Source organism: Podarcis filfolensis (genome assembly GCF_964270895.1).
Source record: "Podarcis filfolensis genome assembly, chromosome: 10".
In the NCBI taxonomy this organism is placed as follows: Eukaryota; Metazoa; Chordata; class Lepidosauria; order Squamata; family Lacertidae; genus Podarcis; species Podarcis filfolensis.
Genome location: NC_139612.1, coordinates 67,568,637 through 67,590,734, shown reverse-complemented (window position 1 = coordinate 67,590,734; position 22,098 = coordinate 67,568,637). Strand labels below are relative to the sequence as shown.

General features: G+C 46.9%; 1 protein-coding gene and 1 long non-coding RNA gene across 3 annotated transcripts in view; one reads left to right on the top strand and one right to left on the bottom strand.

The window, feature by feature from the left end:
* LOC310743165 overlaps nucleotides 1-19,477 on the bottom strand; it is a 93,860-nt gene extending 74,383 nt beyond the window's left edge. The window contains exon 1 of the long non-coding RNA XR_014538841.1: nucleotides 18,292-19,477. This is a non-coding gene — a long non-coding RNA (uncharacterized lncRNA). The remainder of the gene's footprint in view (nucleotides 1-18,291) is intronic.
* PLXNA4 (plexin A4) overlaps nucleotides 1-22,098 on the top strand; it is a 580,684-nt gene that overhangs the window by 267,521 nt on the left and 291,065 nt on the right. The window lies entirely within an intron of this gene.

The following is a 22,098-nucleotide window of genomic DNA, read 5'->3' as shown; positions in this document are numbered from 1 at the left end:
CACCAACACTTTGAGTTGTGCTTGGAAATGTACTGTGTAATGTTACACAGACTTCTTCTAGACTGGGATGTTGTTTGGGGCAATGTGTTGAGAGTCCCATGGGATTGCAGATGATATGGACTACAAATAAAGAATCTCTGACACAGATGGCTATCCAACCTCTCTTTAAAAACCTCCAACCGAAGGAGAGCCCGTCATCTTCCACCCTAGCCCAATCCACTGCCGTACAGCTGTTGCCGTCAGAAAGTTCTTCCTAATGTTTAGTCAGAATCTCGTTTCTTATAATTTGACTCCATTTGTTGGGTCCTATCCACTTGAACAGCATGACCCAAACCAATGGATTCAAATGACAAGAAATGTAAAGGGTAAAGGGACCCCTGACCATTAGGTCCAGTCGTGGACGACTCTGGGGTTGCGGCACTCATCTCGCCTTATTGGCCGAGGGAGCCAGCGTACAGCTTCTGGGTCACGTGGCCAGCATGACTAAGCCGCTTCTGGCGAACCAGAGCAGCGCACGGAAACACTGTTTACCTTCCCGCCGGAGCGGTACCTATTTATCTACTTGCACTTGACATGCTTTCGAACTGCTAGGTTGGCAGGAGCAGGGACCGAGCAACGGGAGCTCACCCTGTCACGGGGATTCGAACCGCCGACCTTCTGATTGGCAAGTCCTAGGCTCTGTGGTTTAACCCACAGCGCCACCCGCGTCCCTGACAAGAAATGAGATTCCAACTAAACATTAGGAAGAACTTTCTGGCGGCAAGAGTTGTTTGACAGTAAAATGAACTATCTCAGAAGGTAGTCAGCTTTTTAATCTACATGGCTAAAACTGAAAACGGAGGACCCTGCCTTCACATTATAAACTTTCTAGTTAGCATGAACTGTATATTGCCTTCTCTTCAAATGATTAGATGGGATAGGAGTTTATTATCTTCTTTGCTTGTCGTTTTTGAAGTGTCGCCCGAGCTGCATCTCCTGGGATTGGGTGGGAAAGTCTTATTTTATGTTTGTGCGAAGTTGTGACATGTTGTAATAAGTTAATAACATGTCCCAAAACAAATCCACATGTGCGAAGATGCGCGCTGAAGTCTTGCTTCCATGGATCAATTTTCATTTGAAAAGCGAAACAAAACAAAACAAGGAACATTATCACCTCAAAACTTAACATCAGGCTGGACAAAAAAATCTTCCCGGTGGCAAACAAACCCAATAGATTTATTGGGCTTGTTTAAGTTCAAGGCTGCTTTTTGTTTTCAGAAAGAAAGCTCTCTATGGGCACTTAAACCTCCTTCTCGGGATCAGTTTACATTGGCTGGGATAAAAAGGCACTTCAAGGCAGAAAATCAAAATGTCTTATGTCCCACATGCTTTGGGTTTTTTGTTTACAGAAAGAAAACTGTAAATGTCAGGCAGCTAAAAACGGGGTAATGTTTACTGCTGTCAAAGATGTCCTAGAAGGATTCTGTCCTAAAAAGTTGGTTGAGTGAGAATCATAGAACTGTAGAGTTGGAAGGGACCCACAAAGGCCATCCATTCCAACCCCCTACATGACAGGAATCACAGCCAAAGAATCGCTGACAGGTGGCCACCCAATCTCTTCTTAAAAACCTCCAGTGACGGAGGGTCCACCACTATCCGAGGGAGACCGTTTCACTCCCGAACAACTCTTACCATCGGAAAGTTCTTCCTGATGTTTAGTCAGAATCTCCTTTCTTGTACAGTGGTACCTCGGGTTAAGAACTTAATTCGTTCCGGAGGTCCGTTCTTAACCTGAAACTGTTCTTAACCTGAAGCACCACTTTAGCTAATAGGGCCTCCTGCTGCCACCGCGCTGCCAGAGCCCGATTTCTGTTCTCATCCTGAAGCAAAGTTCTTAACCTGAAGCACTATTTCTGGTTTAGCGGAGTCTGTAACCTGAAGCGTCTGTAACCCAATGTACCACTGTATTGAACTATGTGGGACAAATTATTGAATTTGAAACCCAAGAAAGAAAGGACTTTTATTCCCCTCCCCTTATTTAAGTTTCTATTTTAGGGGATAAATGTTTGCAATTTTTTTAAAGCTTTGTGCATAGATTCTCACATTGGGAAAACGTCTATACGTCACTTGCAATAAGATGAAGAAGATTTAAAATCGAAACAGTAAGAATACAAGTTTTTAAGAATGTGCGTGAAATAGTATTAAATAATGAAAGCAGGAGGAGGAGGGAAGTCAATCAAAATTATGGTTTAAATTTTTTTGGTAGATGTTTTTGTTTGTTTTATATGGAAATTTAATAAATTGTTATGCAAAAAATAAAAAATAAAAATAAACAACAACAGGTTTTAGGAGACACCGAAAAGAGCACAGTTGAAGGTGCTTGCCTGAGATCAACAGGCAGGGAGTTCCAAAGTGCAGTAGCACCACTGTTATGTACTGACGTTCTCACCCTGGGCCAGCAGGGGGATACTGTAGATAGTTATGCAAATGAAGGATCGAAAGTGACATTCAGTGATTGGATAGTTTGTATGCAAATGAAGGATCGAAAGTGACGTTCAGTGATTGGATAGTTTTAGAAAGTTGCAACAGTTACCTTGTTCTGGAGCTCTATATATGCAGGCTGACTGAGCTCCTCAGTTCAGTTCAGTTCCAGCTTACAAATAAAGAGCTGCTTTGGAAGAATTGCTGTGTCGTCTGATATTTTCGCCCACAACTTAACAACCACACCAAAAGATCCATTTCCTACAGGAGCAAAATGGGTATTATGTGGCACCTGTAACACAAAAAAGGCAACAGAAGGACTGACTTCCACGAGAACAAGAAACCAGAATGCATTTCGTGCTGCAGAAGCTGGAGCTCCCAAGCACGGCGGTGCACGCCAGCGATCACTTCTTATTTATTTCCTTTGTAACAGTGTGATGCTAATTTGACAATTAAGGCTGAGGTTGATGAAGGCTCACCCCACCGCTCCCATCTCAACAGCTGCTCCTGGTTGCAGCTTGAGACTTTCCTGGAATCCACAATGAGGGGTTGTCCATGAATGGGGCTCAGTGCTGGATTTACGTATAAGCTAAACAAGCTCTAGCTTAGGGTCCCACTCTCTGGGGCCCCCGCAAAAAAAGTAAAGGGGAGAAAAACTGGATGTGCATTTCCAAAATACAGTCATGCCTCATGATACGTTTGCTTCATGTTACGTTTTTTCAGGTTCCATCCTGTGGCGACCCGGAAGTACCGGAAAGGGTTACTTCCGGGTTTCGCCGTTCACGCATGCGTAGTAGCGCTAAATCACGCTTTGTGCATGCGCACAAGCACCAAATCACGCAGATACGGCGCTTCAAGTTGCGGGCTTTTCATGTTGCGAACGGGCCTCCGGAACAGATCCCGTTCCCAACCAGAAGTACCACTGTATAAGATAAAAAACAAATAAAATGGCTTTCGATACCTATTAGGTCCATAAATTACCACATAGTATATATTCAACACAAAACAGTGACAATTTGTTGTTGACAAAGACAGCTGGACATATAAGGGGCCCCGTTAAGAATGGACCTCCAGGACGAAGTAATTTCTTAACCCGAGGTACCACTGTAGTTTATTTTACCAACAGACCACAGTGGTATACAGGCGTGTATATGTGCAGCACCGGGAAATAAATAAGTAATTCAGTTCAAGCCCAGAAACAGAGGTAGAGAACTGGAGAGACCTTGTTGCTCACAAGGAGACCCTCTACAGAGCTTCCTTGAATATACTTGTATATAGCATTTATTATGAAGGAGCGTCTCCATCCCCATCGTTCTGCCTGGACGCTGAGATCTAGCTCCGAGGGCCTTCTGGTGGTTCCCTCATTGCGAGAAGTGAGGTTACAGGGAACCAGGCAGAGGGCCTTCTCGGTAGTGGCACCCACCCTGTGGAACACCCTCTCGTCAGATATCAAAGAGAAAAAGAACTACCAGACTTTTAGAAGACATCTGGAGGCAGCCCTGTTTAGGGAAGCTTTTAATGTTTGATGCATTACTGTATTTTAATATTTTGTTGGAAGCCGCCCAGAGTGGCTGGGGAAGTCCAGCCAGATGGGCGGGGTATAAATAATAAATTATTATTATTATTATTATTATTATTATTATTATTATTATTATTCCACCTTTTCCTCCAAGGAGCTCATGGTGGTGCACACGGTTCTTTGCCTCCCTGTTTTATCCTCACAACAACCAAACGAGGTAGGTCAGGCTGAGAGAAGACCGTGACTGGCCTCTCCAAAGGTCACCCACTAAGCTTCATGGCTGAGCGGTGGGATTCGAACCCTTGTTGCCCAGCTCTCTAATACAGTGGTACCTCGGGTGACAGACGCTTCAGGTTACAGACGCTTCAGGTTACATACCCCACTAACCCAGAAATAGTACCTCGGGTTAAGAACTTTGCTTCAGGGTGAGAACAGAAATCGTGCGGCAGCGGCAGCAGGAGGCCCCATTAGCTAAAGTGGTGCTTCAGGTTAAGAACAGTTTCAGGTTAAGAACGGACTCCAGAACGAATTAAGTTCTTAACCCGAGGTACCACTGTACCATTGCACCAAGGGTTCAGGTGCTGGGCTCAGTTTGTTGCCTGTTTCTCTGTCTCTCCCTAGGGTGCCTTTGTTTTCTTCCATGTGACTCATGTCAGGGAGCAGGCGTTGTGTCAGCTAAGTGGCATCGGGGAGGAGGGCGAGGCGGCCAGGCAGGGCAGCTCTTTCAGCGAGACCACCCACTGCGCTCCTGTCCCCAAAGCACGGCTGAGAAACACGGCAGCACACATGCTTGGGTGGACTCAGGTTCTCGTATCCTCGGGGGAATGTCTCAAGTCACGGGAAATCCAGCAAGCTGGCAGGCTCGGATTCCCACATCATTCATGCTTCAGAGGTTCCAGGGCCTGGCCCCAAAGGAGGCAGGGAACCTGTGTAACCAGTCACCTTTGGGAAGAGGCGAAAACAAGAGGGCCTTGATTGACTGGATCAATAGAGATCCCATCATACCGTTTGGACAATTCGGGTCTGGTCAGATTCACGTCTGATTAGCTGCATTTCGTCTGCCTCAATTCAGAACCACCCGTTAGCGTAACTGGATAGGGAAACGCTTCCTGTGTTTTCAAAGGCAATGTGTATAGTTCTTGTTTGTTTGCACCGTGGCTATCTTAATCTTCTCCCAAAACTAAGAATGGGGGAGAAATGTGAAACGGCTCGCTTTTTAACGGGGGAACGTATCGAAACAATACGCGACTCAAAAGACAGGTTTTGGTGTGTTTTTTTAAAAAAAAATATATTATTAGATTTTCCAGAATTATAACAAAAACCACAGAGCAGAACGACACACAAAAACAGAAAGAAGGGGAGGGGGAGAAAAATCAATGAACGAAAAAAAAGGAACAATAAACAGATAAACAATAACAACAAACTTGATTCTTTACAAATCCAACCTTTTAAACATCTTGGTTGACTTCCTCTAGTCCCTCCCTTCTGAGTTTCCTTGTAGTTAAAAGTAACAGCTTTCCAGTATCATTATTAAACTAAAGCAATTTCCAATTATAGTCCATCTTATTCACTTTTCTTAACATTCTAAATCCCATTTATTTCATTATAACTTAGATTAATCCTAGGCCTATTTGTTTCTTTCAAGTACTTTCTAATTTTTTATATTACAATATTCGTTCAAATAGTCCTTAAATTTCCTCCAGCCCTCTTGAAACTCCTCTTCTTTCTGGTCGTGGATTCTTCCAGCCAGGTCAGCTAGCTCCGAAAAGTCCATCCGCTTCATCTGCCAATCTTCCACTGTTGGTAGTTCTTGTGTTTTCCAATTTTTAGCAAATAATATTCGGGCGACCGTTCTTGGAAATTGGCATGTCTCTGAATGGTGCGGTGCGGCTTTGCAACCGAAGAATGTGTACCAAAATGCATATTCTGGGGTAAAGCGTGCATGGAAAGGCACATACCGTTGGTGAAAAGGGCATGCGGAAATGCATTGTATAAGGGATAATGGCTTGCAAATTGTGTATTCGTCAAAACGTGTGCGACAAGAGAAAATCATACTAAAATGATTATTTTGCTTATCGGCTTAAGAGACTAACAGAAGAGATCGTAAAGGAAAAATAGAAATTATATGAACAAGATATGATGTGGAAACACCAAGATAAGACTGAATAGAATTATGAATTTTCTTTGGACTGATTGGGACTGATTTGGACATTAACGCAGTAATAAGAAGATGATCTGAATCCCCCTTTGGATCTTGAAGTATGGGTTCCCCCAACAAAATTTAAAAATTTGGCTTTGTAATTTGGAATTTATGTGATGTGATTTAATTTGATGTGATTGGCCAGTTAATAAAAATTATTTTTTTTAAAAAAAGAAAATCATACTAAAATGCTTCTTCTTGTCACAAGAAGCAGGTCCTTTCTGCCAAAGTGGGAGGGAGCCCAGTTGGGAGGCACTTCATAGGAACACCTTCCTGCACAACTTTGGCCTTTGGCTGCAAATTGTACCACTCGGGCAATGGTTTAAGCAAAGGGGCCAAAGCACAGTAGAAAAGCTTCTGCTTTGCTTGGCAGGTACAGCTAGGAATGTCATCTTTCTGGATCCAGTCAGTGTAGACCAGTGTTTCTCAAACTTGGGTCCTCTAGCTGTTGTTGGACTACAACTCCCATCATCCTTAGCTAGCAGGACCCAGTGATCAGGGATGATGGGAGTTGTAGTCCCACAGCAACCGGAGACCCAAGTTTAAGAAACACTGGGCAGTACTGAGGTAGACGGACCAGCGTCCCAGTCAAATTTGAGAAGGGCTGTAGCTCCGTTTGCATGCAGGAAGTCCCAGGATGGATTTTGGTACATATCACAGAAGGAAAAGAAGTGCAAAATCCAAAGGATAAGTAATTACATTCTGATTTCACACAGTAAATCTGGAAGATGTGAGTTGGGTCCATTTGCCTTAGAATTCGGGCTTGCAGGAGCCAGGCCCTGTGACCAGTAGGGCTTCGCAGGACTGGGGCCTTCCTAAGTTTGCTCTGGAGAGGCAAGGTGCCGCCGCACAGGTGAGGCCGCTTGGTAACTCACTGCACCTGGTGGCAAGAACCGGGAAGGGATATAAGGTCAGCATTTCCCTTTGGCTCTTTGCCACAGCAACTCGTTTCCTGCCTTGGGCTTTGTGCTTCCTGATCCTCAGACCCTTGGCTTCTTGACTCCTTGCTTCTCGACCCTCGGACCCTTGACTTTCTGACCCTTGGACCCCGGCTTCTGGACTCTTGTTCTTGCTCCCACCCCACCATCTTGCCCCTGTCCCGACGTCCTCAGCCGGGACTTCGACCGCTTGTAAACCGGACCGTGACAGCACGACTCAAACACCCCAGGCACTCCTATAGGCAGCATGAGTATGTTCTGACCTTGCCTCCTTCCATTTAGCCTCCGCTGGGATGGTGGAACTGGGAGGCGTCCCTGTCCCATGTCTCCACAGGGGAATTTATTTCACCATGCCCTCTGGAAAGAAACTGTATACTTACCCTGCCGTGCAGAAGCTACTGGAGGAGGGCAGTTCAGAGAGCACGGAGGGTAGGAGAAGCCACAGTTTCCTTCTCTCCTGCTGCATCTGGAGACTTGAAGGCCAACAAATGCCGTCCAGGTCGCAACACTTAACGGGATGTTTAATATTGATTGCCTTAAGTGCTGTTTCGTCTGTTGATTGTTTTGCTGTTCTTTCCATTTTGTAAACTGCCTTGAGGGCTATGCTTGGCAGAAGGGTGGGGATAATTTTTTTTTTAAAGTCAACAAATGCTGGGCAACTTTCGACGGCGCCCTTGAGAGCACATGTCCCCCTGACGCACAGACTTATTTAAGGCTCTTTTCTTTTCTGTTTTGCTGTCATCTGCTCCAACCCCCTGCAATGCAGGAACCACAGCGGAAGAATCTCTGGCTCTTACTGTCAGAACATTCTTGCTAGTATTTTGTCGGAATCTCCTTTCTTTTCATTTGAATCCATTGGTTTGGGTCTTACCCCAGAGCAGGCAAAAACAAGCTTGCTCCATCTTCCGTCTGAAAGCCCTTGAGATGTTTGAAGATGGCTATCATATCCCTTGCCCATATTTTATCAGTGTGGGGTTTTCATTTTAAGACTGAGAGTTTTTAGGCTGTCTCATCCCCTCTCAGTCTTCTTTTCTCCAGGCTAAACATACCCAGCAGCCTCGCTCGTTTCTCATGAGGCTTGGTTTCTTTAGATCTTCTCCCTCTTCCACCCTCCCCAGCTTTCTTTTAATTTGCATGCCTGACCTTTCTGAGCAAAGGGCCTGCAAACAAGTGGATATTTACACAGGACCTGCTCTGCTGGCTGAGTGACATTTAGGAGAATGGCCAGACATTTTCTCTGGGAGTCCCAGAGCTTCCGTTCAGCTGTCTACAGCTTTCTCCACAGAGTTTCGTTCCTGCACCTCACGGCAGGGGCCTGTGCGATGTCTGCTGACAGGGAAACAGGTGTAGGGCACTGACCTTTTGCAAGCCATGATGGACCTGGGGGGCGACAAGGTGAGCTTCTTAGGGCTTCCACAAAGTGCAGAGCCGCTCTGGTGCCAGAGCTTGGGGTCGTAGCAAGTAGCTGATGGAGATATCAACCTGGCATGCGGCAGCTGTGAAACGGGGGAATTCCATGTTAGAGATCATTAGGGAAGGAATTGAAAACAAAACTGCTGGCACCATAACAATGGTACACGAATCTGTGGTGCAACCACATTTGGAATACTGTACGCCGTTCTGGTTGCCTCTCCTCAGCAAGGAGTTGGGGTGCATACAGGCTCTGCTCAGCGCTCCCTTTAAAGAATTTTTTTTTCTTGCATTCCCCCTCTAAAAACTAGGTGCGTCTTATGGTCAGGTGTGTCTTATGGAGCGAAAAATGCAGTATATAAAAACATAATAAGACATGAAACATTAAAAAAAAACACCCTTCCCTATACAGGATTTCCTTCAGACAGCTTGGGGGGTTGATAACTCCATACCCTCCAACATTTCTCCAATGAAAATAGGGACGTCCTAAGGAAAAGTGGGACATTCCAGGATCAAATCAGAAACCGGGGTGGCTTCTCTAAATCAGAGACGTCCCTGGAAAATAGGGTCTGTGATTCTGTGTTTCTAATGTGCCCTCGGTGCAACAAATTCTGCCCAATTAACAGGGCCTAGAAGCATGCCTGCAATTCCCCCCTTTTTCTAATTGCTGAAGATGAAGAAGCAGTCCAGACGTTCTGTTGCACAAGGGCAGACCAGCCACGTTTTGGAAACAGTGGGTTTATTTATGCCACATGTCAAAGAGGCCAGCAAAAATATGGGGTGTTTCTGACGGAACGCGCGGCGGCTTCAAAAAAAGAGAGGAGACCGTGCTGCCTGTTTGGATGCCTGCAGCAGCAGCAGCTGGAGATTTACAAGACCCACCTTCTCTGTATTGCACTGCTCTTCGTCTTCTTTTTTGTCCCCCCTTCCCCCCTCCCCCTCGCCCTCCCTTTCACATCTTTATTTAATCTCCCCGGCTGGCACATTTTTTGAAGGAGCCTGATTTCAAAGCCTGGGTCCAGCTGTTTTGAGCGGATTTAATGCTTCTGCGGGGACGGCAGCCAGCAGCCGATCCATCTGCCTGTCCAAACCAAGACTCCTTGGCCACCCTTCAAGAATAACGTGGCTGACAATGGACCGAGGAATCTTCTTGGCTGCGACTGTGCCGCGGAGCGCGAGGCGTGCCAACGGGTGCAGAATGCAGGATGTGACGGTGCGTCTTGGAAATTAGCGGCTTCCCTCTCCGGGGAGAAGAACTTTCCACGAACCAGGCTTCCCCGCTGGGGCCAGATTGGATTGCCGAGCCCTCGCTGGAAGGGACACAGCTTCACTTGGGCAGCGCAAAATCTGTGTTGTGAAAGAGGATATCCTGGGAGCTGCTTCCAGCAGTTCCCCCCTAAAGCAGAATATGAAGTCAGGGGGAAAGCAGCTTCACACAACACATAATTAAACCATGGAGCTTGCTCCCACAGGAGGTGATGATGGCCACAAACTTGGGTGGCTTTCAAAGAGGACTGGACAGATCCAGAGCTGTCAGTGGCTACTAGCCATGATGGGCAATGCTCTACCTCCACAAATGAGAAGAGCAATACTCCTGAACTCCAGTTGCTGGAAACCACAGGAGGTGAGAGGCCTCTTGTGCTCAATGTGATGGCCTGGGACTCAGGCTTGGACTCAGAACCAGAGGAGTCTCAGTCCGCACCTGATCCTTTGCCACAGGCGGCATCTGAACCAAGTCTGGGGCCTGATCCTGAAGAGTCCCAGTCTGCACAGGTTCCCCTGCAACAAACACCAGCTGGGCCGAGTCAGGGGCCTGAGCCTGCCCTGGCTCCAGATGCGGGGATGACCTCATTGCCTCCAGCTGGGCCATCACTTACAGCTGCTCCACTACCGGTTGGATCAGGGGAGGCTGAGGCGGCCTCTGGGTCTAGTAACCCACCAACGTCTCCCGAGCTGCAGAGACTCAGGTCTGAGAGGAGAGACCTGAGTACTCGTAGGAGGAGGGCTCGCCTTCGGGCGAAACAGGGAGGTGAGTCATCGGGGGATCAGGACCAGCCGTTACCCCGTCAGAGATAAAAGGCTGTCGGGCCCCGCTCCAGGTTGCGGGAGCAACATTGCTGTTTGCCAGAACCTGCCTGACCTTGCCTGGTTCCCTGTCTCGTGTCCTGCCTTGGCCCTGTCGGACTGACTCCTCGTGGAACCCTTGGATTTGGGACTGGACCTAGACCGCATTACTTGGGTTAACCCCGGGTCCAGCACACTCGAATCCTGCTTGAAGGTTTCCCATAGAGGTGTCAGGTTGGCCCCTGTGAGAACAGGATGCTGTGCTCGGTGGGCCATTGGCCTCATCCAGCAGGCTCCTCTTATGTTCTCATGTCAGCCGGTTGCCTCTCCTACCCTAAGGTAAAGGGTAAAGGGACCCCTGACCATTAGGTCCAGTCATGACCGACTCTGGGGTTGTGGCGCTCATCTCGTTTTATTGGCCGAAAGAGCTGGTGTACAGCTTCCAGGTCATGTGGCCAGCATGACTAAGCCACTTCTAGTGAACCAGAGCAGCACACGGAAACGCCATTTACCTTCCTGCTGGAGCGGTACCTATTTATCTACTTGCACTTTGATGTGCTTTTGAACTGCTAGGTTGGCAGGAGCAGGGACCGAGCAACGGGAGCTCACCCCGTTGCAGGGATTCGAACCGCCGACCTTCTGATCGGCAAGTCCTAGGCTCTGTGGTTTAATTCACAGCGCCACCTGTGTCCCTTACCTACTCAGTTTCTAAAAATGCCCCAGTTTGGGCCTTGCTTGCATTCAGGTGCCCTGCGTGGCTTTCCCTGCAATTCTGTCTCAATCCCTTCATAACCTCTGACTGCTCCTCTTAAGCAGTAGCTCTGCTCTGATTTCTGCCACAAATTGCAGATTTATTATTTGCGGGATCACCTGGCCTTTGCAGGTTCCTTCCCCTCGGTGCCCAGCTGCAGCGAACGTCTTGTAAGTTTCCTGCTCCTTGTCTTTGCACTCATAAATATTCATCACCGCTTGTGCTGGGCTCGAGGCTTGTCATACTGCAAGACGCTTGCCTCTAATTTGGCCAAGGAGGTGGGGTGGAGATGGGGAGAAGTGTTGCACCAATGTCCTTTGACCCATCTTGAGAAGGTGTGCATCGGGGTGTTTGTGTGTGTTGAACTTCTGCTCCAATGCAAAATGGCCCTTTCTGCAAACCCTTACATTTCAGCCAGGGGAAAGAAAAAAAAACTTTGACAGATTGGATTTGAAGTTGCTGGCGCTGTTGGCTGGAGACAGAGCAGAGAAAGGCGCTGGGTGAACATGTCACACGGCTCTGACAACGTTTCTCCTCTCTGACCCTGCCAGGTCCTGCCCTGGGATCAAAACTCAATGTAGCTCTTGTCAAAGCTTTGCTGCCCTGACCTTTATGGAAAGATCTGTGGCTCTGCTGCTCTCGATCGGGAGGAAACGGTTGTGGCACGGCTGACAGAGCAGGATGCCGGGTGCTTCCAAGTTCCGTAATACAGACATAAGGCCGCATCTGCACCTTAGATTTGCAGCAAGATCATAGTGCTATAAACAGAGAACTCTGGGAGTTATAGTTTGCGAAGAATGCCAAGCGTCGTTAGGAGACCCCTGTTCTCTGCACAGAGCTACAATTCCCAGACTTTGTTTCTTTTGTTTTTTAAGTTTTGAGGGTGGTGCAGCTGAATATAGGACCTGCCACAAACTAGGTCTGTGTGGCCAACCCTGTTTTTGGGTTATGGCGATAGGCGTTGTGAATCAGACTCATTGTGCCATTGGGGAACTGCAATCAAGAGATGATTTGTCATGCATTGGGCAGCTCCTCACCCCACCCCAATGTTTCCCCCCATCTTCCATCCCTCTCCTGCCCCTAGGCTGCAGTTTGACAGAACTGAATACTGTGTCTGCAGATAAACTCAGGCTGGGTTGAATATCCCCACTCTGCTTTCTCAGGAACAATGATTTACATCCCCCTACCCAAGAGCCAGTGTGGTGTGGTGGTTAAGAGTGATAGACTCGTAATCTGGTGAACAGGGTTCAGGTCTCCGCTCCTCCACATGCAGCTGCTGGGTGACCTTGGGCCAGTCACACTTCTCTGAAGTCCCTCAGCCTCCCTCACCTCACAGAGTGTTTGTTGTGGGGGAGGAAGGGAAAGGAGAATGTTGGCCGCTTTGAGACTCCTTCGGGTAGTGATAAAGCGGGATATCAAATCCAAACTCCTCCTCCTCCTCCTCCTTCTAGAAAGATGGTATATTGGCACCTTTCAGTGTGCATGGGTGAAATGGAAGAAAGTTTGTGTGTTTGGTTGCAGGTGAGCTTATCTTTAAAGAAGACGTGGCTTAGGTCTGTCCATCTTTCTTTTGCAGTATGGGCCGGGGGGAAGCAAAGCTTTTTCTTTTCAGTGCAAAATAACCTCTAGGCCACCTCGTCTAAGGGTTCATCCGTACTGTTGTTTAATGTGAAGAGTAAGCTTTCTGTGCCTCCATTAATGTTCCATAGTTTACATGACATTCTCCTCCTTGTCACTGCCTTTCCACACTCTCCCCTCCCTCATTCTGGATTTTCCCATACCAGGGATACTATGAAAAGGCGAGGCGAGGGAGGAGAAAATGAGGGAAAGCAGTGATTTGGAGGAAAAGGTCATCCAGATGATGGAAAGTTAATGGACATACAGTGGCACCTTTGGTTGTGGATGGGATCCATTCCGGAGGTCCAGTTGGATCCTGAGGTTTCCGCAACCTGAGGACCGTTCCTGCACATGCGCAGACCGCTTCTGCACAGGCACGTGTGGTGCAACTCGGGAAAGTACTTCGGGTTTTGCCACGTGTGCATCCTGAAGTTTACATAAACAGAGGTTCGACTGTACAAGAAGTTTGCTAACAGTATGGATAAGCCCCAGGTTTTACACAGAACTCTTCAGGCTGCATCTAATGCTAGCCTTACCCAGAGTAAACCCATTGAAATTAACAGCCATGGCTATCCTTGCTCCTTTCTTTTCAGCAGATCTCCTTTGAGTAAAACTTAGCTATGAACTATGAACTTTCGGTTTCACTCGCTGTCCATTAATCGAATATTCATTATAAACCTTTAGGCTCCAGGAGAAAAACATTCCTCTTCAAACAGGCCTTTGGCTGATTAATATTCTGTGGCCTTTTAAATGGGAGTGGGGTTATTGTTTTAACTATTTGTTTAGTGCATTTATCCTGTATTTCTTTATCTTGCGAACCGCCCTGAGATCTTTGGAGAAATATTCAGGAGGACCTTTTCACACACACATTCTGAAAGGCTGACAGAGATCTGAGCCAAATGCTTTGTTCCAGCACTGAAATAAGTCCTCTCCTTCAAGGTTTTGGCCGCAGTGGCTTCTTTTCCTTCAGAGACCTCAGGGCTGATCCACAGAGGGGGCTTTGAACCGCCTACAAAGGTGTGCGCCTTCCACAGCCATGTTAGCACGGATTAATGGGCTTGTTCTCCTGACAGTCTGAAATGCACAGTGATCCAGCTATAAACATTAGTTACCAAAAGCCAGTAGCTGGTTTCATGGGGCTCAGTGGATTTACTAATGGGCTGGGCTGTGGGAGCCATCTCTAACATGCCACCTGGCTGAAGGACAAGCCTGATCCTGCAAACAAGCAAAGCAAAAAAAACAACAACCCCAACTCCCATCAATATACTCTTTTTGCAATTCTGCTGGAGGAGACACAGCACTTTCTCCTCGTAAGATGGGGACGGGGACCCAGGACTAAATGTAAATAAACGCCACTCATTCTCTTTTGCTATGATCCTGTGGGTTAGTTTATTTATGCAGTTCGTTTTGTACGTTTTCAGAGGTGTTATGAGGGCAGGCACTGCCATATCAGTTTGTTGCACATTAAAATTCCAGCAGTAGCGATTAAGAGTGGAAAGGAGAAGCTGCTCCCCCCAATGGGACTTTGCTTCTGAGATGCATCTCCTTTTGGGAGTCGTTTGCGGGCACCTTGGCTCTCAGGCCTAGCGAAGGGAAAGCCAGAGATTCTCCCTTAATGAGAGACTCGAGCAAGCCTGGAGAAAGCCTCTTTCACTTATTAATAGAGGGATGTGTGTGCGCGCTCCCCTCTGGCCCAGTTTATCACACGTAAATCTCCCCGGTCGGCTCCGTTTTCCACTTTAACAAGAAACAAGCACTTCATAATAGCTACAGAGATTAAATTGTTAGGGCCCCGTAAACCATTAACCTGGAGGAAATGTAACAATAAATTAAACATATTAACAAAGCTGTACTACAAGCTCAAAATTTGTTAAGTAAATTGTACAGTTATTAAGAATCGGCTCGGCATATCCCTGATCCATCACTGGCAAAGTGTGTGTGGGCAGGGGAGAAAAATGAGCTCAGACAGGTGGCTGCGCAGCACAGATCCTGAGGGGGTGTTTCTACCTGGGAAGAGAGAAATAGCACAGTTAGCCAGACAGTACTTTGTTTGTCCTTCAAGCCGTGCCCCCTCCCTTCGTTGGTTTCCTCTTCTTGCGTTAAACTATGGGTGCAGAACCCTATAAATGTTGCTAACGCAAGAACATAAGAAGAATCTGCTGGATCAGGTCCAGCTTATCTGGTCCAGCATCCTATTCTGTATGCACATTTGTTCAGGAGATGTTGGGGTTGCAAATGAGAAAGCGGGTTTCAACTGGCAATTTTAGTGTTGATATTACCCTGTTTGTCCTTTGCTAAGTAAGTCATGATTTCGAAACTCTCTGATCTGAGCCCGCACACCTTATTCTTAAGGCACCCTTCTGAAAGGGGCCCGGACCCTTCAGAAACCACAGGAGCGATACGTTGCGGTCACATCTGTAGGGAAGCTTCACGACCAGAGTCATGTGCCGAGCGAGCAGCGGTGATGTCTGTGGCGACCCAGCTGCCTAGTTCTTTTTGTAAGGCAGTTAACATCAAGCTGCCCCCTGAAATCCCCACCTCTGCTGGGGCTGACAGTGAAATTCCTCTGTCTCTTAGAGAACGAGAAAAGGGGGAAGGGGGGGGAGAGGAGAAGAGAGCATCTCTTGAAAGAAGGAAACAGCGCAGCTTAAAACAGCACAACAAAATCAATGTGTGGGATGAAATGATGGATGCTTCAAAGGAGAAAATGGGCAAGGCTGGTCAGATTTGTGCAGCAGAAAGATTCCTTGCTTTTCTCCTTTCTGCTCACCCGCTGGGAAGCAGCTTCAGACAGAGTGTTTAAGCCCAAATCACCTCCCACAACCCCGGCTGTGACCTGCCCAACCCCTTAATTTGTGAATTAGTGAAGAAGGTGATTCTGCTCACCGCAGAACTCAAACCATCTAAACTGAAGCGTCTGTAACCCGAGGTACCACTGTACTTGTCTTTCACTTGCTAGCACATCCATCTTTCCATTCCCATTGATGAAGCCAAATGAAAGTTCAGCTCACATCATGGTTGACGGATGAGCTGTGGCCTCTCTATATAATATAGGCCCCTTCAGACTGGTGGTTTTGTATGTATGTATGTGTGTGGGTGTGGTTTAAAAGTGCATTAGTGGTGGATTAGCATTGGACTGTCCACACATCATTCAACTTTGTTAGCTGGAATGATGTGTGGGCATTCAATGAAGCTGAGCACTGGAATATTACGGGCAGAAAGTCCTTCTTCGTCCAGCACACAGTTGAACTGTGGGATTCGTTCCTGCGGGAGGCAGTGATGGCAACCCAACCAAGATGGCTTTAAAAGAGGATTAGACAAGTTCACGGAGGAGAGGGCTCTCCGTGGCTACTAGCCACAAAGGCTGTGCTTTGCTCCTCCGTCAGAGGCAGCGAAGCTTCTGAATACCAGTTGCTAGAAACCACAGCGATGCAGAGGAGCTCTTAGATGATGCCAAACAGATGGAAGCAGCATGCTCAGAGATTGAGGGATGATGGGTGGGGTGGGGGTGAGGAGGGGAGAAGTAGGTTTGCTTTTCCAGCATCCTTGTTTTCTCACACTGCCTTTGGAGCTGTTTCTTTCCTTCTACAAGGAAACATGTTTGCTTCTTCCTCTTTTATTGGGCCTGGCAACGCTTTGGCTATTTGGATAAGAGGCTGTTTCTGTAAATATTGGCTTGAGTTGCACAAATACGCCTAACGTCTAGAGGACAGAGAGATGGGACTCAAATCCCAACTGTTTAGATAGTGGATTTGCAGTGGGAGGGAATTGCCATTCCAGAGAATAGCGGCCTCTTGGTGCCAATAGCTTGAAGGGGCTCAAAATGCACAAGGCTGACATGACTTCAGGTCAGCATCTGCTAAATTTGGAGCAAGGGGTTTTTTTGGACTAAGCGGCCCTGATGGTTTTGATTTTGATAGACAGGAAGTGTGTGTATAAATATAGAGAGCATGCTGAATATATGCAGCATTTGGTACAGACACAATTGAATTCCTTTTGGTAGGGTGACCCATGCAGTGTGCCATGAGGCTGAGGCCAGGAGACAGATTCTTGTCTCTATGGAACCCTTGAGATTCAGCAGCCATTCATGCATCTGCTGAAAGGTGAGGTGTTGCAGGTTCCCCAGCTGACCTCACTTTTTTTTGCAAATGGAAAGACTTTCAAACTTTGGAAACCAAGGGCACTCCCATCTCCATAGCTCAAACCTGCATTCCATTTCTCCGTCTAAGCAAACGATGCCCTTTCGGATGTTGTTTTTTTTTTTTAAAAAAAATATTTATTAAAGGTTTAAAGATTACAGAAAAAAGAAGAAAGAAAAAATGAAAAATTAAACAAAACAAATCAATACCTTACAATACATAGAAGAAAAAACGATACAGCAAAACAAAAAGAAAAACAAAAACAATTAAAAGCACATCCAATATTTCCATATCTTTGTCTTTCATTTACTTGTTTCATCGACCTCCTCACACCTCCCTTTTTTGTATTCTAATTCAATTAGCTATTTCAGCAAATCCTTTCCATCTTTCTCAATTTTTGTTCTATACTTTATCTTAACACAATCTAACCTTAAATTTTCCACTTTGGCCCATTAACAATATATTTTTACTTAATTCTTTATAACATTTCTGCTAAAGCCATATAACTTCATTCCAGCATCCTTCTAACATTCATTAATTTTGCGATATTTCTGTAAGTAAACTTTAAATTTTTTCCAATCTTCTTCCACCGACTCTTCTCCCTGGTCTCGGATTCTGCCAGTCATTTCCGCCAGTTCCATGTAGTCCATCAACTTCATCTGCCATCCTTTCGGATGTTGTTATCCCCAGGGCACTGGCGGGGTGCAAAGATTTGCCCATCACCCCCAAATTTGGTTTAAAAGGTAAAGGGACCCCTGACCATTAGGTCCAATTGCAGACGACTCTGGGGTTGCAACGCTCATCTCGCTTTATTGGCCGAGGGAGCCAGCGTACAGCTTCCAGGTCATGTGGCCAGCATGACTAAGCCGCTTCTGGCAAACCAGAGCAGCACACGGAAACGCCGTTTACCTTCCCGCCGGAGCAGTACCTATTTATCTACTTGCACTGGTGTGCTTTCGAACTGCTAGGTTGACAGGAGCAGGGACCGAGCAACGGGAGCTCACCCTGTCGCAGGGATTTGAACTGCTGACCTTCTGATCGGCAAGCCCTAGGCTCTGTGGTTTAACCCATAGCGCCACCCACGTCCCCTAAATTTAGTTTAGCCGCACCCAAATTAATCGCTTGCCTGTAACAACAACGCAGCAGAATAACCTGCTTTTGTTTCCTGACTCATCAGGAATATTTCACTCTACGGAGTAGAATCATAGAATCATAGAGTTGGAAGAGACCACAAGGGCCATCGAGTCCAACCCCCTGCCAAGCAGGAAACACCATCAGAGCACTCCTGACATATGGTTGTCAAGCCTCTGCTTAAAGACCTCCAAAGAAGGAGACTCCACCACACTCCTTGGCAGCAAATTCCACTGTCGAACAGCTCTTACTGTCAGGAAGTTCTTCCTAATGTTTAGGTGGAATCTTCTTTCTTGTAGTTTGGATCCATTGCTCCGTGTCCGCTTCTCTGGAGCAGCAGAAAACAACCTTTCCCCCTCCTCTATGTGACATCCTTTTATATATTTGAACATGGCTATCATATCACCCCTTAACCTCCTCTTCTCCAGGCTAAACATGCCCAGCTCCCTTAGCCGTTCCTCATAAGGCATCGTTTCCAGGCCTTTGACCATTTTGGTAGCCCTCCTCTGGACACGTTCCAGTTTGTCAGTGTCCTTCTTGAACTGTGGTGCCCAGAACTGGACACAGTACTCCAGGTGAGGTCTGACCAGAGCAGAATACAGTGGCACTATTACTTCCCTTGATCTAGATGCTATACTCCTATTGATGCAGCCCAGAATTGCATTGGCTTTTTTAGCTGCCGCGTCACACTGTTGGCTCATGTCAAGTTTGTGGTCAACCAAGATTCCTAGATCCTTTTCACATGTACTGCTCTCAAGCCAGGTGTCACCCATCTTGTATTTGTGCCTCTCATTTTTTTTTTGCCCGTGCAATACTTTTCTCCCTGTTAAAATTCATCTTGTTTGTTTTGGCCCAGTTCTCTAATCTGTCAAGGTCGTTTTGAAGTGTGATCCTGTCCTCTGGGGTGTTAGCCACCCCTCCCAGTTTGGTGTCATCTGCAAATTTGATCAGGATGCCCTTGAGTCCATCATCCAAGTCGTTGATAAAGATGTTGAATAAGACCGGGCCCAAGACAGAACCCTGTGGCACCCCACTAGTCACTCTTCTCCAGGATGAAGAGGAACCATTGATGAGCACCCTTTGGGTTCGGTCAGTCAGCCAGTTACAAATCCACTGACTGGTAGCATAGTCAAGACCGCATTTTACCAGCTTCTTTACAAGAATATCATGGGGCACCTTGTCAAATGCCTTGCTGAAATCAAGGTAGGCTACATCCACTGCGTTCCCTTCATCTACCAGGCTTGTAATTCTGTCAAAAAACGAGATCAGGTTAGTAACAGATCGACGGATGAGGAGGTGGGGACTTTCTCTCCATTACTGCTGCTGATCAAGAGGGTATCCAGATCAAGTAGGTATACAGTTGGTGCCCCCTAGAATTCAGTGCCTGGGTGACCCGCACCCCTTGCACCCTGGGTAAAGACGGCCCTGGTGATTCCAACTTCCATCAGCCCCAGCCAGCATGGTCAATGGTCAGGGAGTTGGAATCCATGTTACCCTCATTTGCATTAAAGTGTGGCAAAGGGAAAGAGCTCTGGAGCACCAAGCACTATGATCTGCAGGGTCTTTTCTCTTAAGTGCCCCTGATTTCAATGGCAGACGGAGACAGGGCCTTTTTGGCACTGGCACCAAGTTGATACAATACAATAACTCTAAAGTGGTCTGCCTACTAATATTTGAAGTTTCCAGTGCCAGGTCAAGTGTTTTAAAGCATGTTTCAATGCCTCTTTAAATCCCTGAGCATTTTCATGATCACTGAGTTCAGGGTGATGATTGCACTATTTATTTTATTTCTAGTTATTGCATTTCTCTCCTACCTTTTTCTCCCAGTAGCTCAAGGTGGTGTACACGATTCTTCACCCCCTTCTCATTTTTAAATCCCCACAACAACCTTGGGGGGGGTAGGTTAGGCTGAGAGGCAGCGACTGGACCAAAGTAACCCAGTGGGCATCATGGGTCAGGATTTGAACCCTGATCTCCCAGGTTCTAGTCCAACACTCTAACTGCTACACCTCACAATCTCTGCTGCTGTACCTTTTGTCTGGTGCTTCAAGTGATTTGATTCTTATTTGATGAGTTAACTGTCTTTCTGTAGTACGCCGGTTTGGAAATCTTGACTGAGAAGCAATTTATGCATTTTTTAAAAATACATAGAAGGATACAGATGGCAGAATATACTGAGATGATATGCAGAGCACCTCCTCTGTCATTGCATAGACTATGGGAGGAGAGGGGTTTTTGGCAGGGCAATGAGCTTCCCTTAGGCTTGGCTTGTTGACTCCCAACAGTTCCCAGCTTCTTTCATCTACTACATTTTGGGATCACTCACGCTGTGTGCCAGTAGACTTTGCTCTAATTCATGCAAGTCCAGGAGCACATACACCAAAATACATCCCGGGACCTTCTACATGCCAAGCCAATGAACTACTGGGACACAGCGAAGTGTGACTGGGTGCTTTTAAAAATGGCAGCTCTCCTAGCAACATAGAAAGCTACCCTGTCCTGATTCAGACCACTGAATTGTCTACACCAGTGTTTCCCAAACTTGAGTCTCCAGCTGGTGTTTTTTTACTACAACTCCCATCATCCCTAGCTAGCAAGGCCAGTGGTCATGGATGATGGGAATTGTAGTCCGGAAACAGCTGGAAACTGAAGCTTGGGAGACACTGGTCTACACTGATTGGAAGCAGTTCTCTGGGGTTCCAGACAGAGAATCCTTCCCAGCAGCGCCTCTCCAAGGTTCCAGTGTGGAGGCTCTCCCAGCCCTGCTTGGAGATACCAGGGATCAAACCTGGGATCTTCTGCATGCGAGGAGGGTGCTTTGTCACTGAACTACGGTCCTCCCCTCTCGTGAGATACGTGCCGAGCTCTCCAGGTCTGGATCTCCTCTGAGAACATCCAGTGATGTCCTCAGCAAGTGGTTTCAGTTTTTTGTTTTTTTGTTTTCAAGATGGGTTCTGCTCCTGATCTGTTTCCTTTCCCCCGGAATACATTTGCTGCCTAATGTGTGTTGACACAGCAAATACACATGTTTGTACAAACAACCCAGCTGAGAGCAGCTTTGAAAGCCCCTTTGCAGGAGGCGTAAAATGTGCTGCGCAGATGACGGTGGAAGACCCGCCTCCCTGGCTGCTCTGGAAAGCATTCCAGTTGGGGGGGGGAAAGGCTGGAAACTGGGGGTGGCGGCGACCGATAATGCCGGCGAAGAAATTGCTGCAGGCAAAAACGGATGTTGCATTATGCTAAGGAGCAAGGCTGAGAGGCACGATCAGATCTGGCTGGGGCTCATGGATATTGCATTACATCCGGGATCATGGGAATATTATCCATTGTGCAAACTTTGGATGAGTGGGACATTAACACCTAAGGCACAAACAACATAGAAGAGGAGGAGACCAATAATTTCACGTGTGAATTTGCCCTGAACTCATTTTGGGTACCTTCCAACTTTACAGTTCTATGACCCTATATCCTGCTTTGGACTAGATGGCCCTTTGCACCCTTCTCAAGTTTATAATTCTAGGATTCATTGAAACAGAGCGCAAGGAGTGCAATTTTTAAAGCACCGAAGGAGCCTGCAGGTAGGAGGACGTTCTCCAGACTCACACTTTTTCAGGCTACGTGTACACTCCGTGTTCCCTCACCTGAGTTTCTGAGCCTGGCAACATGGACATGTTTCTTTCATTTTGCTCAACCCTCAAAAGCTGTTCTTCATTTGTTGCAGTCCTTGAAATTACTCACTACCCTGGAGTGCTTTGAAGGAAAAACTGGGTTGGGGGGATATTCCCCCCCTCCCCAACCCACCACCAATTGCAGAAGCTGCTGGTGTTCCACTCATTCACCATTCTGGGGATCGGAGGAATTTTAGAGAA